The sequence below is a fragment of the Ambystoma mexicanum genome, chromosome 2p (assembly GCF_040938575.1).
Source record: "Ambystoma mexicanum isolate Mex_15411 chromosome 2p, UKY_AmexF1_1, whole genome shotgun sequence".
In the NCBI taxonomy this organism is placed as follows: domain Eukaryota; kingdom Metazoa; phylum Chordata; class Amphibia; order Caudata; family Ambystomatidae; genus Ambystoma; species Ambystoma mexicanum.
The window spans coordinates 1,115,078,829-1,115,097,669 of NC_090923.1; the positions used below are offsets into that span (position 1 = coordinate 1,115,078,829).

Sequence of the window (18,841 nt, forward strand, 5' to 3'; positions counted from 1 at the left end):
TCAATATATGAATTGGTCCTTTCAGAGGCAACATCATTGCAAAGATTTGGGTATGACCTAGAAAACTACAGCCAGGGCTTTCTGAAAACACAGGAAGGAGAAAGGGCATTTAATACAAGCGACTTTAATATGAATAAATCTGTTTATGGGGATGGAAGATCCAATATACAGTTATCTTGCAATGAGTCGGATCTTAGATGGCTTGCTCTGACACTCAGAGAATCTATCTCTACATCCAGGGCATGAAAGAAATCCCCTAGAGTTCAAGTATCACTTACATTTTGTCATGGAATTCTAGGGGATCGCGATCCTTACTCCAGTCATCAACTATTTTCTCAATGTTTACTGGGTTTTCGTTCTTGTGTAGCCAAGAAACATGGGCTCTGTCAAAGATATCATTGGATGGGTTTCTGGTATATCATCAACTCGCAATAAAGAAAAACAGAGGGAGACCATCTGGTGGTCTGCTCATTGCAATTAATAATAATATTCAGTTCAAAACCATAAAAAGTTTCGATGTAAACAAAGGATGCATGGCTGTTTTTTTAAAATTAGGACAGTTGGAGTTTGTGACACATCTTCTAATTATTCATATATATTGTTGACCGGATATGGATTTGAACAAAAATATTGAGGTGTTAGACCTAGTCATACAGGAATGTCAGGATGTAAGTAAAGAGCTGAATATTATTATTTGAGGTGATTTTAATTCCGGTATTTGTCTACAGAATGATAGCAGGGTTCTTTTTCTATCTGTGGAGAAGAGCATCCTACCGAAAAACTATCAAGGTGATCTTTGGGCTCATTTCCTGTTGGGATGGGGGTTGTATTGTACAAACGATCTACTGGAGGAGACTCTTGAAAAATCAACCTGGTCAAATGGAAAGTGTGGTACTCCACCATTGACTATATTTTTGTAAGTACAAGAATATTCAACACTATAGAAGAATGTCTGTTACTATCCACACAGGAGAGTGACCACAAAATATTAAAAATGACACTGCAGGTAGATTTTAATAAGAGTGAGGGGGGACGGTATTCGCAAGTGCTATCGACCAACAAACCCCTAAATAGGATCTCCTGGCACTCAGCAAATATAGGGAAAATAAATACTCTTTTTCAGTTAGATTATGAAAAGACTGAATTTGACCATAAACAAAAGATCTATTCATCAGATGCCTTTGAGAACTATACAGATTCAGTAATTAGAGGTCCATCAGGCGTAAGGAAGACCATTACAGGGGGACCAAGGAAATGCAAGATCTAAAGAAAGATAGGAATAGAGAAATTAGAACTTTCTATAAATATTATCCCAGAGAGGCATTGGTAAAATCAACAAAATAAAAAATACATGGAAATATAAAGCAAGATAAGATGTTTGCAAGAAAAACTTTATCGGCAGGATGTTGAGCATATGCTTTATTCTCTTCTCGATGCAAATCCACGTAAATTCTGGGCACTGATCAATAAGGATGGTCAGGCTCAGATGAAAACACAAACAGTATGTGTTAGTTCAGAGACATGTAAAGGACATTTTGGTAAATTATATAGTCCTTCGAATGATAAGTGGATTCCACCATCAAGAATTAACGATGTACTTTGGGATATTTTGATTAGTGTAAACGACATCAAAGGAATCATTATGAGAAGCTCTCCATCTAGAGCACCAGGTCCGAATATGCTCAGTAATATGGTCCTGAAGGAGAACCCACATTTATGGGCTAAAATCCTGTTTTTCTATTTCAAAGATATTCTGATTACTAAATCTATCCCGATAAGTTGGTGACTGTCCTATGTGGTCCCAATTTATAAGAAGGGTGATAGGTCAATGCCAACTAGCTATAGACCGATAGCCCTTCTGAATGTTGACTCAAAAGTCTTTGCAGGCTTAATTCTTGAGCATTTTCAGAACTGGATGGAAACATCTGATATCTTGTCACCACTCCAATTTGGATTCAGGAAAAATGTGGGAACAGATCCAGGTGGGTTGTTGCTGAACATCAGGCAAAAGTATGCATGGACCCCTAGGAATCTACCCATCTATGTGGCCTCGATTGATTTGACATCTGCGTTCGATCTGGTAGATAGAACAGTTTTGTGGGCTAAATTGGTCAAATTAGGAATGCCTCCGCCTTTATTTTCCATCATTTATAATATGCATGAAGACTCTAGAATAAGAGTGCGTCTTAACTCGGAGGGGATACTATCCCAAGAAATAATGGTAAAAAACGGCCTGAGACAAGGATGTATATATGCACCTACTATCTTCAACCTATACTTCTACTATGTTGGCAGTCACTTAAAGAATCTAGTGGTAAGTTCACTGAAAGTTGAAGGTACAAAAGGTGCATTGGATAGCATATGCAGACGATGTAACATTATACGATCATACTCCGATAGGACTGCAGCGCCTTTTGTCTGCCTTCAAAGAATACATTAGTATAAATGCTTTAAAAATCAACTATAGCAAAACAGTGATTTTATGCCTGTCCAATAAGAAAAATCCTAAAAAACATGCATGGTTCTTGAACCACGAGAAACTACCTACGAGCACCGCAATAAGATATTTGGGATAACCTGTATTTGGTAATAGCAAAAAGATAAACTATCGGGCATACTTGGATGGTAAAATCAATCCTATGATAGCACAGCTCTGTAAAATCGAGCTAAAATTCTGCAAATTTTCCTTACTACCGAGTATACACCTATATAAAAACAAAATAGTTGTACAACTGTGCTACGGTATGGAACTAGCGCCTTTATGGTGCCGGGGCGAGGTAGCAAAGTATGAATCTAGACTGGTAAGATCAATGGTTAGTTGTTTACCTAAATGTGTACCTTTAGCAGCCATTCGTTACGAACTTGGATTGTTCTCACTCAGAAGTACAATAGAAATTGATAACCTACAAAGAAACATCCCTATATGAAATCATTGGTAAAGGCATTAGGAATGGATCTCCGGTCTCAAAATATTTTAAAGATATTGTCGAAGAATCAAATGCACTCCTTGATAAATTGGGGGTTCCTCGTGAGTTGCTTATCTCAAATCCGATGAAGATAAAGCAACTACTGCTGTATTCTGACTGGAACCTTACTGTAAGTGAGGTTCTAAAATCTAAATTGTACATGCATTTAGTCTCGCACTGTAAAATGATGGGGAAGCCAGACCCACATTTGAGAAAATTCCCGGATAGAGTGTGGAGACAAGAATATATGATTTTCCATTTAATGTGCTCAAAACAGGGATAATAATGGATATAAGAACTGATGACACTGAAAACCCTTCCCTGTGCAGATTTTGTTAAAAAAAATGAAATTTGTGAAACACTAGTACATATCCTGACAGAGTGTGATGGGCTAAGGAAGGAACAAATTGACAGCTTTAGCCAATATGTACCAAATACGGAACAAGTTGATTTAGATCTTTTATGGATGGATATGTTACATGGCAAAAGAGTGAAATTACAGCTGGCTGTATTAAGATTCCTGAAGAATTTCTTTGTAGAATAGAAAAATTAGGTACACGTGTTAGGATGTATATGCATATGTATATGTTGTGTCTCTTGAATCATTGGCAGAGAGTATGTCAATTTGATTCTTTTATAACAAATTTATGTATGAAACAGTTGCTTCTTTCTTTTATGTATGTAACTCTTTTAGCTGTATGACTTTTCTTTTATGGAAATAATTTTTGTAAAGATTACTATGTAATCACATACAAATAATAAAAAAAAAATATATATATATATATATATATATATTGAAGTGAGTAAAGAATTGATGTTTCCACTACATATTACAGCAGAGCTGGACCAGAGAAGGAAGGCCTCTTTTCCAGTGTGTCGCAATTAAAAAAGCAATTGAATTACAGAAGCAGATCTCAGAAAGGCAAGGCTGGACGAGCCCAAAGAAGCCAAGGTCTTATCTGGTTGGGTTGAGCAGACATCGGATAAAAAGTGTGTGAAAGAACGAAACTCTTGTTCAGAAGACATGGACAAAAACAAGGAAGACGTCAGAGGTCTATTAGAAAATAGTATTTTAAATGCTCTAAAGCGCGATTTTGTGGTCTTCAGTCACGTGGAAGGATAAAGTTGGACGAGCACGATGGTCACACCTATGCATGAGGGCAGAGCGTGCCTTCACTCCCCTGAATTCTCCAGAGCAAAAGAACACTCCTAAGGACAAGTTCAAAGCCTTAATTGACATTAGACCACTGAGGTGACGATAGATGAATATGCTAATTGGTGCGAAGCTATGGTTAAGACTAGCTCACCAGCACCTGGAAGGCCCGCCTGCGTGCTGCTAACGTAGGTGGAAAAGTACATACGGAGGTTAGAGTGCCAACCAATTGTAGGGGGTTGTGTGATTAAGGGTCCTATAATTTGTGTTACCAATGGGACATTGTGTATTTAGTGACATTCATAGTGACCTGTTTAAGGGGAGGGCTTAGTTGCCCCACCTGATGTTAAGAAACCTATCACTTTTCTTCACTCTATTAGATGAGTAGGGATCATATACTTAGAGGTTCCTTAAGAACCTATCACAATTGCCACTGGCTTTTTGTAGTTTGCCACTTAGGATGATGTTAGTAATACGTAGGTTGACGTCATCACTGAAGATTGTTTGCTATAAAAGAATGCTTTTTTAAGATGCATTGAGAAATCTTAAGCTGAGATGTCTGATGTCTGTTGTACTCCCTGTTTTAGATAATTGATATTAAAACGGTTACCTTTTTGCCAACTACCTGAGTCGTTTCGATTATTGATGTTTGAGTAACTTCTGCATCCCCATCCATCTCAAGGGTATTGCTACCTTGTCTTAAAGGGCTGGAGTCCACCAGTTCACGCTCATAGGAAGGTGTAGTGAAAATGTGGTATCAGGTAATAATATCCCTATATATATGGTCACTGTATATAATGTCACGAGGGAAAGGTTGTGGCGACATTATATAGGTGACCATATATATATTTCTGAGGCTTGTGGAATCTGCTTAGATCACATGCTGTGCATAGGCCGACATCTAGTGGAAGCTGCAGTTTGTTTTTCGAAACTCGAAAATGGGCGTCGACACAGGGCGTGCCAGTAATACTATCCCTAGTGTGACGTCCACTGTACCCATGATCCCTCACGCGTCTAGGACTGTCAGATTGTTTTTTTCCGCCATGCTGGTCGGAAGCACTGAGCGGAGTTCCCTGACTTAGTCAGATTTTGCAAATATTGTTATATATTTCCCCGTTTATTCCACCTATACGTCGAGTCTCCGAACATCGACACTCGACGCCGGATCGTAGAAAATTCGACCGTCGGACTACAGCAACGGATTTGGGCCTTGGAAGGCCTCTGGCCTCGGCCCGGGCCTCGGAAGTCCTCTGGACTCGGCCCTGCAAGTAGGGAGAGTGGGGGGTGGCACATATCCTACACTCTGATTAATATATGTACATTACTTATATTCCTACACTCCCAGCCCGCTGCCACAGGGTGCGTATGGAGGGTACCCCTTTTCAATTTTGCCCCAAGTGCAACCGCAAGTATCCTTGGGTTGACAGACACGCCACGTGTAACCTCTGCTTGCCGAGGGACCACCCCGAAGCGAATTGCAGAGCGTGCAGTCGTTTTAAACCGAAGACCCTTAAGGACCGTTCGACAAAGCGTTGGGCCCACCACGCCAGGTGACAAGAGGCCATGGCTGCGGAGGGTGCCTTCAGCGATGGCAGCGACGCCGTACTTTCGGACGGCGAGGGCAATGTGGCGTCGATGGACAGCCAAGCGCAAGTCCCCGACGTCGGAAGGTTGTCCGGCAGGGCAGCTATGGGGAAGACCCCCGGCGACACGTGCGCTAACCACACCACTTCCAGCAAACAAAGGTCCAACCGAGACTCCATGCGCACGTCGAGTTCTCGGAAAGAGGCACGTAGAGAACGGTCCACCGAGTCAGTGTCCTCTGGGCGTTCGAGATCGCCTCATGACACCAGGCAACCCTCCACTGTTGCTAAGAGTGCCTCGCTCCCCTTAGTGACTGAGGTTCGGTCGTCGGAGGACGCCGCCGACCTCTACCCCCAGGCTTCACTGCAGGAGTCGGCGTTTGCAGGCAGCGCGAAGGCTGCTACCGAATCCCTTACACTCTCCAGAGAAAGGGACTCTACCCCCGAATTTCGGCGCCAGGCATCGAAAAGCTTGGATAGGGCCCAGAAATCGGGGAAACACTCTTCCACCTGCGGGGAGGGGGGAAAACAACGAAGTAAGCAGTCCCAGCTTACTTCCTCTCCTAAACTACATTCTACACCTCCTAAACGGACCGACAAGTCTCAGTCTCTTGTCCCTAAGACCCCTGTTCAAACCAGTAGGTCTAGTCAGGATAAAACAGGGAAAGCACTCCAGGAAAGAGTTATTCCCAGTTCAAGGGAATGGTCCAGTGATGACATAGACAGAGTAATGTCAAGGATGTCATCATTGGCAGATTTCTACGCCAAAAACCCAGAACACTTTCTCTCTTATACCCCAGAAGGGTCAACTCCCTCAGGCTCTAATGATCCAATACCCCCAAGTAAGAAGTCCCGGGGTGAAGCACCAACTCAGTCTTCAGACTGCAGAGGTGTCCTCCACTCCCATTGAAGAAAAAAAGGGGTTGGGGTTACGGGGGGTGTCCTCACATGTTCCATGCAATAATGTCCCCATAAAAAACAGCGATTTTCTTGCATAGCGATATTTTTGAGGGGACCTTATTACATGGAACTGAAAATGTGTGGACAAAAATTGTACATTGGCCCTCTGTGTCCAGGTGTTGTTGCATGCCTTCTGTGCATAAGCAAACCAAATAGCAGGGAATCAGAATCAAATCAATATTCCACAATCCAAGCAGATTCCTCTAACCAAGGAAGTACTGCAAAACCAGCAGAAGTTGAGAGAGGAATCCCACCTTAAGATTGTAGTTCCATTTGCACTTTGAGAGCCTCAGATTGTCAATATTATGTGCTTCTCTGAGCTTGCTTGGGGTGATACCCTGGATAACCTCCTGGTGCGCGACCTTTAGTCTGAACAAGACTGCTCCTTCCACATCAGCCTTTTCAAACTTAAGCCAATCTTCTTAGCTATGAAGATGTTTCTACGATTCCTTGAGGACACAAAGCACTTGAATAACATAGATAACATGACTGCAATGTTCAATGTACAGAAGCAAGGGAGAACAGTCCCTTCAGCATGAGGCTCTAGCTAAGTAATTTTGGAATTGGGTGATAGCCCATGGAGCCATGGTAAGGGAGTCTTTGAAACCACATTGAAGGGCATCAACAACTTCAGAGCAGTCTACCTTTGCAGACAGGCCAACCCTCACCCACCAGTGGGACATCCATTATCAGGTTGTGGATTTCTTCAAGAGATGTGGTTCTCCTGGGGTGAACCCTTATGCAGCTGCAATGCATACTTGATGGCCAACTGGCATCTCTCCTTATGGTATGCCTTTTTGTTTAACTGTTTGGAGATTAATCTCTTGCCCTCATTCACAATCATTCTCAATTTCAAAGCAGGCATAAGATTTTGGGTACTGTTTGTATTGCCCGACCGGCCAAACCAGATTTGCTACTCAGACCTGCTACGTTTGCCTGGCCCGTCCTACTTTCCTGGTGCTTACTGTAGTGCCAAGGACAGACACCCCTAGATGCAGTTAGCAAAGCAGTAACTTGCTCTACACCACATGCTTTCTGTAAGCCGCAATTCTGGTCACCAGCACAAGGTCTGATGCACGTTTTGGCCAGGCACTGTTCAAGAATATTTTTGGCTAAATAGATGAGCTTGCTGCCATCCTATCTCATGTGACTTCTATGTGCTTTGTAGCCAATGTCTAGAGGGATAGGACATTCTTGCAAGTAGAAGTTGCTCACACCAGTGACCCGGTACTTGTAGTACAGGTTCTCCTTCCAAAAGATGCCCATGCACCATCCCCACATTTTCTCTTTTGTGTCATTTGTGGAGAGATCAGGTCTGAGATGTGGAAGCCAGTGTGTGCGTAATGGGAGTAGGGCCTGTGGAAGGGTCGTACTGAACCGCCTGTCGACAGCTCCCATTGCCTTTTTTTCGATGCTGTGCAGGAATTGCAGTTAGTAGCGAGCATACAGATAACCCCAGGATCTGTAGTAGGCGGGGGCAGGGAGAGTCAACTACCATTACAAGAGCCACTGCTCTTGGGTATCTTTGGACTGGCCATTCATATGAATTTGATTGGCTCCGTCCAATCAACGGACTGCCTTCCTTCCTCTTAATAGTCCTGTCTTTTACATGTTTCATGAGTCTAGAGGAATGGGTGCTGGGTGTACCAGTAAGTACAAGTTATTCACTGTAGTGATTACCTTCTTGCTAGTCTTAAGCTCTCTTTCCTTTCATAATAATCTGGCCTTTTCCCCCCTTCTTAGACAGAAAGCGAAGGAAAGACATATGCGGAAATGGCTGCTGCTGAAGTGCACAGAGCTAGTGTATGCTCATGCACAGGGCGCAGTTAAAATATGTAATGTTATGCTGTGCAAGCAATGGTCCAGTACTTTCCGCCTGCAGCCAGGAGATCACATGGCTCTGGAGAAAGTGGTCTAAGGACTACCATGGCAAAGGTATGTTTGATAAGGAACTTCCAAGTAACTTTCAATCACCAAAATTGCGTCTTCCTCTGATTCATCTTAAAATACCTTTCCAAACATTGTGGAGGATCCTGACAGCATTGGTGGTATGCTGAAGTTATAAGGCTACAAATCTGACATGTACACATATCGATAGACTGCGATAAGGCAACATAGACCTCTGCCCATAGCCCAATCCACTGAAATTGTTATCCCAAATTGAGAGACTGGTGACCAGTGCAAAGGCCTTTCTGCATGAAATCACATCCCTCATTCAGCCATAAGTGGATAAGGCTTGAACCTCCCAAAGGGGACAGTGTCCCAGAGAGAGAAGTGTTTTCCCATTGAAAACAATCATGATGAAGCCGCTGGCCGAACATGAAACCCTATTTTGATTGACTATCTTCCCCCTCGCTCTTATTGCTCAGCCCACCCCCAATTAACTCCAATCTTGATTCTAATCGACCTACTAAGAGACTTTTTCTGCCAACTTGTATCACCCCTTTTCGATGTTCTTTTTAAACCCTTTTCTCTATTCCTGTTTGTTTTTGGTTTCACTTTTGTAGTATGTTAGAATTGTTTTACTTTTATTTTCCTTACTTATCCTCAAAAGGCTTCAAGGACCGAAGTATGGGTAAATTAATCCCAGTGTATCATGCTGCTTTCACGCTCTCTCTCTCTTTCTCTCTGGATATGGGATAAAATGCAGTCTCCTTTTCCTCACCCCATAACTGGAGCCTCCAAGAAATGCAGATGAGGAAGACTTGAGAGAGAAAGGTGTATTGTGAGAAACCTGAAGGTACTCTCACAACTATTCCCCAGGGATCTTCAGTTCAGGTGACCTGGGAAGGGCCATCGCTTTTGGATGCCAACCCTGGGGGTGGACTAACGAGGGAGGATCACTTAAGTGGAGGGTCCTTGGGAATTGGGGAGAGGGTGTCAGAGGACAAGACATTGTATCCCCCTTTCCTGACATTGACTTACCTAACCCTCCCTCCTTTGTAGGATTTTGTTGTCCATATCCTAATTACCCCCCCTGAAATTACACAAAGTACTGAGAAGAGGAAGATGCATCAAAGCGTAGTGCAGAGTACCTATAGAAAACACCACTATAGTATTGGGACAAAGAAACTATAGAGCTGATGGTCAGTCACTTCACACTGATTGACTTAACTATAGTGGGGCATGCCCAATCCAGGAGTCACACCTGGAACTCTTTGAGAGGGTTCAGGTGCATAAAAGGTGGAGTGCAGAGAGAGCTGTGGAGAGAGCAGCAGGGAAGCCAAAGTGGACCGTTCTGAAACAGAGGAGAGTGGAACACCAGAATACTGGAAGCTTGCGGAGCATGGCGCTGCGCGAAATCGTGGCGAGGGAGCCGTGTCTGTAGGGAGCCATTGAGGTCAGAGGAAGGAAACCATGTGGAGTGTCAGCCCTTCTTGTTTGGTTCTGCAGATGCTTGTTCCCCTGGCCAGAGGAACAGGCCCAGGAGTGTCTGAGGGGCAGGTGGTGAGACCCAGAACTCATTCGTTGAGAAGCCGTGAAAGCAGAAGAGCTGTGATGTCCAGCAATGCGACAAGTGAGTCTCTCTGTGTGAAGAAACCCGGTACGTGAGTGCAGGAAGAGAGACTACAGTGTGACAGACCCGCTGTGTGCCTACGGTATGCTTATGGATGTCTTCGAGCTGCAATGAGATAAAGAATAATGGAATGGTATGTTAACAACTGAATACGTTGAAAGTTGCTGAAACATTGGGCCTCATTACGAGGTGGGAGGAATAGGTTTAACAGCGCCGGTAATGGTGCCGGTAAACCCATTCCGCCCTATTACGAGGTTCCCTTGCGGGACCTGCTCTGGACGTCTGGTCAGACCAGATGTCCTTTGCGGGTCCCGCAAGCATACCAGGGAGCTAATAACTGCCTGTTAATAACGGGCCCGTTATTAGCTGCCTCCCCATTCCCATTGAGCCCTATGGGGGCTCAATGGGAATGGGGATGGGTTTTTTGAATAAAGGAATTACCGGGTCCTCCAAGGTTGGAATGGCCCGGTAATTCCTCATTCAAGGAACCCAGACCTGAGTTTAGAGGCAGCCATGCCCTTGTTAAGGGCATGGCTGCCTCCAAACTCGTAATGAGGCCCATATCAGAGTGATCGCGTGCAGCAATGCAAGGTTAAAAATTGATTGGGCCTCATTACGAGTTTGCCGGTAAAACCGTGTTCATTACCGGCATGCCGGAATGAGTGGGTCCGTGCACGTATGAACCCGCCAATAGCGGGTGACTACGAGTGCGCGAGCACGCGCGTTCCCCCATGCCGGTAGTGGCAATACCGCCATGCCGGTAAAGGGCCTCCAAGCCCCCTATACTGGCATCGCGGGGCCCGCCCATTGTGCTACCGGCTCACACTAACCCGTAAATACTGGCACGGTAATACCGGCGTGGTATTACCGTGTTCGCAAAAAATGGACCCGGAAATTACGTCATTGCACAGGAACGGGAAATGGGCCGGCGGCCATCTTTAAAAACACAATCCATTGCAATCCTCCACAACCAACACTCCTCCCGTGTCGTCGTGTGTCAGGAGAGCATCACCATGTCTAAGGCCAGCAGGAAATCCACCCAGAGGAAGAGGAAGCAGCGGTTCTCGGACGCTGAGCTCACCATGCTCGCCAACACACTGGAAGAGCATGCGGACGTAATACGCTGCACAGACCTCAAGCATGCGGCCCAAGCCCGCAAAAAAGAGGTCTGGCTCGAGTTAGCGCAGAGGGTGACAGCAGTGGGGTGCGCCCCAAGGAGTGTGCGCGACTGCCGGAAGCGGTGGGGCGACCTCCGCCTCCGTGTCCGGAGGACCCTGTCCGAAAATCGGAGAGCCGCAAGGGCGACAGGCGGTGGGCCACACTCCCCAGTCCAATTGATGCCATGGGAGGAGATGGCAAGTCGCTTCATCAACACCGAAAGCATTGAGGGGATCGGAGATCAGGAGGTCGGGGCGGCAATCACCACAGAGGAAGGTGAGTGTACCATCACAACCACGTATCACGACACATGATGTGGCCCAACTGATGGGGAAGTTAGAGTGGGCAAGGTGATGCATCAACATACCCATAGATCAATCATCGTCACTTCCCGCACCACATGGACGCAGAGTGACGACCCCAATCCCAACAGAGGTGCCACATGACCCAACCATGCCCATGCACCCACCACACAGAGACCAAACTAATGCTACACCACCAGCCATGCATTGATCCCCCACATACCCCCTCAGTACACCCAAAGCAACAAACCAGAAATGAAATGATGGCTGAATGCATGGACACATCCCACCACAATACATCACAGCCGCCAATTGACCACATCACTGATGACCCGCATCTCTTCTATCCCCCAGGCACTGACGATGAAGGTAGACCAGTGGACAGGGGTGCGAGCACGTCCAGTGCACAAAAGGGGTCCAGGGACACCCCAACACAACCGTCCAAGGAGAAGTCATCTGTCAAAGCCAGCATGCCACGCAAGGCACCAACCCTGCAGGGAACACCTGCACCCACTGACCAACAACCAAAAACCACAACAGTGGTAGCCCTGCCGCAAGCCACCAAGGACGTTGTGTCCACAGAGGTGGAAGAGGAATCGGACATGATGCCTGGCACACCCACCCCAAGCCCAATTGCCAGCCCCCAACCTCTATAAGAGTCTGAGTGCCTCGACAATCCGTGCCTGCATGATTCAGACCTCGGTGAATCAGACACTGCACTGTTCGAGGACAGTGCCCCGGAGGATGGCTCCGTGCAGCCGCCTACCACCACCCTGCAAGGCACGACTCTGCCCTCCTCCACTCTGCCCTCCTCCACTCTGCCCTCCTCCACTCTGCCCTCCTCCACTCTGCCCTCCTCCACCCTGCCAGCAACCTGCAGACCTGTGGACGTCACATCATTCGAGACCCGCCTGACAAGGGTCGAGGCCCGGCAGGAGTCCATGCTCCAGATCATGCAGCAGCAGGTAGAAGCAAGCAGAGAGGCCATGAGTGCCATCGTGAGGGCAATAGCAGCCAATACTGCAGCAGTGGAGGCATCCACGCGTGCCTTCCAGGAGTGCATTGGGACACTCACGGAGGCCATCCGTGCAGGTAACGCTCCAATGCAGCGGCCACACCTTGACACAGGCAGTCCATTGAGAATTGACACTTCCGCCACAACTACCCCTGCCACCTCGGCCCAATCCAGTCCGGTGCGTCACATGAGGAGGAGCGCACGACGGCCGGCCATGGCACCACCCAACACCAAGATGCAAAAGAAATGAATGCACGGACAATGACATTGTGGCAGGACACATTGTGGAAGGGAGCACTGTCCGATGCACACATGGGGACACTTAGCATCTGTGTGGAGGGAGAGAGATTTCACTGGGGTGTTTGGAGGGTTTGTGGGGTGGGAGGGGGGTTCACTGGGGTGTTTGGAGGGGAATGTTAATATTATCACGTGTATGTGAATAATACACCCGTTGTTTGCAAGCAATTCAATGGCTGGACATTCTTAATTTTGTGCATGTACATTCAATGTGTGATAGCGTACGGTTGTGAACTGCTAAGTATACAAGTGTGCATGCCCACATGCAGCCAGTGTGTCACTGGAACATTCCTTTCATGGTCCGTGCGTTTCAGATGTACACGTGGATTAGTGCTTGGCGTACAGCATGGCCATCCAGTGCATCATGTATTGGCAGGGGGGCTCCTTCGCCTCCGTCTCTATCCCCTTCATGGTCACCCGGCCCATGCATGTCTATGTCAGTTGGCAGTGGTACATTCCTCCGGACGCACATGTTGTGCAGCATGACACAGGCCATGGTGATATTTGCCACCCCCTCAGGCCTATATAGGAGTGCACCACCAGAATTGCATTGGCATCGTAACCGCGCTTTCACAGGCCAAAGGTATGCTCAGCCAGAACACGGGTACGAGTGTGCACGCGATTGTACTCCTATCCATGCCAGTTCAGTGGTTACGCATTGGGGTAAGTAGCCACGGCCTGAAGGTATATCCTCCATCACCTGCAGGCAGATTGGAATAGGTGTGTGTCCCTCTGACTTGCCAACTTTCAGGGCACTCAGTCATGGCGGCAGCTATTTGCTGTGGGCATGCACATGTCCCTGTACGTATACGCAATAGTCACATAGATGCTATGGATACTGTAATGAGGTGTGGGACACTGGATGTGGTTTGATAGATGATGCAGGGTGTAAACATGCATGCTGAGGCAGATGTGCTGTGTTAGTGCGGCAATGTTTGGCCTCCAATTCATGATGTGTATTCTATGCATGCTCACAATTATGCATGCTCACACTGGCCACATTGCCAGGGTTACCATCCTGTTCAGTCCTGCATTGCTTGACATTGCCATGGTGGCCTGGTTGTGGCTCTTACTTGTCGTCATCCATATGCATAGTTTGGCATTTGTGGCCCAGTGATGTGTCGGGTTCGGTTTGGCTAGTTCAGGTCTGGAGTGTTTGGCTCGGCATGCACTCCCCACTCACTGGCTACTGCCACCCAGGTGCACTATTCCCCCCCTTGCCACCCAGGTGCAGTAGCCCCCCCCCCCTTCTGCATCTGCACTGATCAGGTCCCCACAGCACAGCCATGTTGTGCAACTCACCAGGCTGCCAGGCACGTGGTCCAGCATGCGTGAGAGTAGTGGTTGTGAAATGCCATGCAGCTGGTCCACTGTGTGTTGGTAAGTGCCTGGGGCCAGGAAGTGTTGCACAGTAACCACCTTTATTGGTGGGGGGATGGCAGTGCGTATCTCGATGTGGCTGGCAATGTCATTCTGTGTCATGTCCACTATGGTGGTGATGGTGTCACGGTCCAACCGGTCCAGGGTGTGCGTCTGCTCAGGGGTTGGTTTACATGGGCTGGGTCTGGTGCAAGGGATTGGTGGCTGCCTACGTGGCACTGGTGGCTGCGCTGGTGGTGATTGCTGCCCATGTCTCACCCTCCTTCTCCTCCTGCGTCTCCTCTGTGCTGCCTGTTGTTGCTGCTGTGGTTGTATCACTATGGGCGGGTCCTCCTGCACCATGTTTGATGGTGCTAGTGGTGGCATTCTGGTGTGGGAAGGGGTGTGGTGTTTCATTGTACGCCTTTTGTGATGGCCAACTCTGCATTGGCTACGCCGGGGGGGGGGGGGTTGCGGTGTGTAGGTGTGCTCAGTTCATACTGGCACAGCCTCCTTTGACTCCACTTGTGGGGATTGTGTGCACCTGTGGCAGCTGCCTTGTATCTTGGTTGCTGTTTGCAGGTGGTCCGCGATGCCTGTTTTTCCGGCATCATGCAGCCCGTTATTACCGTGTTCGCGATGCCGGTATTTGCATGTTTGCGTGGGTTGTGATTGCCCCCTATTACCGGCATGCCGGTATTTACTACCTGAGGAGGCGCGTGTACGCGCCTGTGCTGCTATTAGCGGCACCGTAAATAACGGTGCCGTTAATACCGGGTTTGTGGGTCCGAATGCTACGGAACGTTACATGATGCCGGTATTTACATACCGGCATCATTTTTCCCTTACCGGCATAACTCATAATGAGGCCCATTGTGTGGAAACAATATATCAGAGTGGTCACGTCTGAGGGAGCTGAATGTGTTCAAAAGTCTCAGATCAATTAAGGACACTGAGAAAGCAATAAGAACAGTTAATGCTATTGAAAAGAGAATGAAAGCTGTGAATGAACACCCGAGGGGAGCCACTGAAGTATGAGTAAAATGCCGAACTAGCAAAACAAATAGAAATGAAGGCTGTAAATCAAATTCAACAAAGTGGAAGTTGGAAAAGAGAGCCAAAGAAGTGCCAGGAAAGATAAATCATTAACCTATGAACTTTTAAGTCTTCTGAGATGGTTGGGAACCCCCAAAGCAATCTACGTCAAGGTGACAGAAAGCTGGGGTTAGGGAAACTGACTGCGTGGCCTGTAGTGGGTGGGCCGTGCGACCTGTCAACTGCGCCTAGGCCATAGGCCAGGAAGCCCCTACAAATCTAGGAGAGTTGTGAAAGCAACCCAGAAACAAGGTAGAGCTGAATATTGGAACTTGGTTTTGTGAACCAGTGCTTGAAGCTTGGGGAAGGGAACCCTGAGCTCCTTTGGAACTTTGTTTTGTGAACCAATGCTTGAAGCTTGGGGAAGGGAACCCTGAGCTCCTTTGGAACGTTGTTTTGTGAACCAGTGCTTGAAGCTTGGGAAGGGAACCCTGAGCTCCTTTGGAACATTGTTTTGTGAACCAGTGCTTGGAGCTTGGGAAGGGAACCCTGAGCTCCTTTGGAACATTGTTTTGTGAACAAGTGCTTGGAGCTTGGGAAGGGAACCCTGAGCTCCTTTGGAGCATTGTTTTGTAAGCCAGTGCTTGAAGCTTGGGGAAAGAGAAACTTAAGTCTTGAAGGAACATTTGACGTGTACTATTTGTGGGAACTGTATCCTGAGCTTCTGAACTTGGGGAAGGGAGCTATAGATTGCTCCAGACTTTGGTTTGAAAACTATTGAGTTAGAATAACCCTACACTACATATTTGTATTAGACATGAGGGCAAGCATAGATTTTGGCACAGACAGACTTTTGATTTGGACTCATATTTTCCTTAATTTCTTAGTTATTTCGCCACCATAAATATAGGGCAAGTTAGCCATTACACTAATCCTGATATTTAATAAAGATTCTAGTGTTGAATTCATAATCTGTTTTCTGTGTCATCTCTTGTTACCATACCTGCCTCACAGTATTTGTACATGTCCAGTCACCCTGCACAGACAACCCTCAATACAATGCACTGCATCCAAGGGAGGAAATGGGTTCAAACCTAGTACAGTGTCCTGCAATTCCTGTGCCAGTCAAACTCTGCATGTGATTTGCATATACTTTATTTCTGCAAATGTAACAATTTCTCATGTTTTGTTGTTTCAGATCCTTTCTGCCTTCTGGTGTTATTTATCACACAGAGAAGTCATTCGTGAATGGGACATGTGGATCAGTTGGCTTCAGCCCACTGCCAGGATGGCACCTTGTACACCACAACAAGCCATTGTGCCCTGCACACACCACTGCCACATACACTGATGGGAATGTGTATTGTGGTACATGTCAGTCCTGTGTTTTGAGCTTTGGATTGGTCTGCAGTAGTTGGGTCACATTTGACAGACAAAGGTTGCTGTTCCACTCCAGTAGCCATTACTTCTCTTTTTTCTGGATTCATCCTTCCAAAACAACGTGCCCATCCAAGGAGGAAGGTGCTCATGCTGTAAACGGTGGCCTTTTGCTACTTGCGACCAGTTGGATACAAAACCTGGAGGCAGGGTGTCCTCTGTCTCACACCACAAACTCTCATGATTGGCCTTTTTCACAGCCCTTGCTTGCTCTGTGATGTCTCTGAAGCTCTCTAAGGTTCGGCACTCGGAATAGGGTGTATCTTTGCATACCATGGTTTACCCCTTAATGATCATGCGCCCGAATTGCAAGCGTGCAGTGCAATCTTACACAATTTGTGCATAGGGACAATGATGCATTGCTGCAATTGTAGTGGGGCAAGCTTCACCCCAGGCAATGGTACAACGTTAATGTAATACTGTTGATGGTCATGAATTAAGTATCCCATAAGCCGGAATTTGGAGCCACTTTTGATGTTCTGTCACCCAATACACCTTGACAATAATAGGTCCCTTCTGCTGCTATTGTTCTGTCACCCTGTTCTTCCAAAATGGGGGCCCTGGAAACGATGCACTGGTGTTTTTCCACCCTGCATCTCCACAATATTTGGGGGAGGCGGGGGCTTCCTGATGGGAAAACCTACTGAAGCTATGCCACCCGGCACTGTTTTATCCGATGGCTGCCAGGCTGCTGATGGCGTGAGCTACCTTCTACCACAGCCCCCACTCCAGTGCTGGCTCTGCGTTGCATTAGTCTTCTGATGATCAGGCCTCTCCCCCAGAGGCTCGTCCATATTACGGACAGCTGACTTGTCCGATTTCCTCTAATGAGTCGAACTGCAGGATTGCACTTAGACCCCCTGATGCTCGGCCGTTGCCATTTCCGGGATTTGAGCCCTGCGTCAGCGACGCACGTCGTGCCCCATCACGGCAAAGACGTTTGACAAGTTTACACAGCAGAGCGTCGTGTGCGTACAAGAACAACTACTTTACTTTCTGCAAAACAGGCCTGTGGCGACCGAAACAGGTGGCCGTTTGTCACATAAGGCGATGGTTACAGAGGGGGCAGGCAGTGCTTCAGGTAAATAACTGACAGCCTGGTACTCATCGCTCACTCTTCTGCTTATTCTCGCACCATATGTTGTGTTCACCTGTTAACATTTAATATAATTTCACTTTATGGCTCCAACGTCACATACGCATTTCTCAGGTACGAGTCGCACGGCCAGGTATCGGCCTTTGCAATAAAATGTGTTCTTCCAAGCGCGTGTTTTGTCTGCGTTATTTGTCAGTCCCACGGGCTCTTTACAGGTCTTTCCACCCATCGTGCCCTACGATTTGACATAAGAAATCGAGGGCAATTAAAACGCAAAGATGCGTTGATAGAATTAACCAGAAGTAAAAAAATCGACTAAAATATTCACATAGTAAAACGAAGTCAAATAAAAATAGTAGGTAAGTGCAGTACCCAGTACCATCAGTTGGTTTGAAGAAAATCCTTGATTTTTGTATATTTAGTAATATAAAACATTCTAATAGCAATTCTTCAATAAAATAAAGTGCAAAAATCAAACAATGTATTCTCTGTATTATACTTTCCCTCCTGAGGATTGTAAAACATGTACTCGTAAAGCAAATGCTTAAAATCGATTGTGTAATTCCAAACATGGGCTGTATCTATTGGCTAAGAGCAGTATTGTGACACATCTTCTTTTCAATGACTTAGGATGGAGCATCGTGACCAGAGTGTTTTGCCCTACAGAGCGCCAATTTAGGGAACCTTCTAGCCGTGGTCTACTTAAATCCCTAGTGGTACTGATGCAGACAGAAGTGTGTTTTCCCTCTGGTATGTTGGTGGCTGCCTGTTTGCATGCGACGTGTAAGTGAGGTGGTGTCCTCACATACAAGCACACTTACCCATTCCATCAGGTAATGCTTAGCTAATCCTTTTCTTTTTCTGGGCATTATGGGACTTGTAGTCCTGGATTTTTAATTGGAAATCCAGATACTACAAGTCCTTGAATGCAAAGAAAAAACAAGATTGGTAATCGCATCTGAT

At 46.6% G+C, this 18,841-nt stretch overlaps 1 protein-coding gene across 2 annotated transcripts in view; it reads left to right on the plus strand.

Moving 5' to 3' along the window:
* LOC138567171 (early endosome antigen 1-like) overlaps positions 1 to 18,045 on the plus strand; it is a 1,584,277-nt gene extending 1,566,232 nt beyond the window's left edge. For both annotated transcript variants that reach the window (XM_069645141.1, XM_069645140.1), the window contains one exon: positions 16,544 to 18,045. The gene's annotated coding sequence lies outside the window, so the exon portion shown is untranslated. The remainder of the gene's footprint in view (positions 1 to 16,543) is intronic.
* Positions 18,046 to 18,841: the final 796 nt, after the last annotated feature.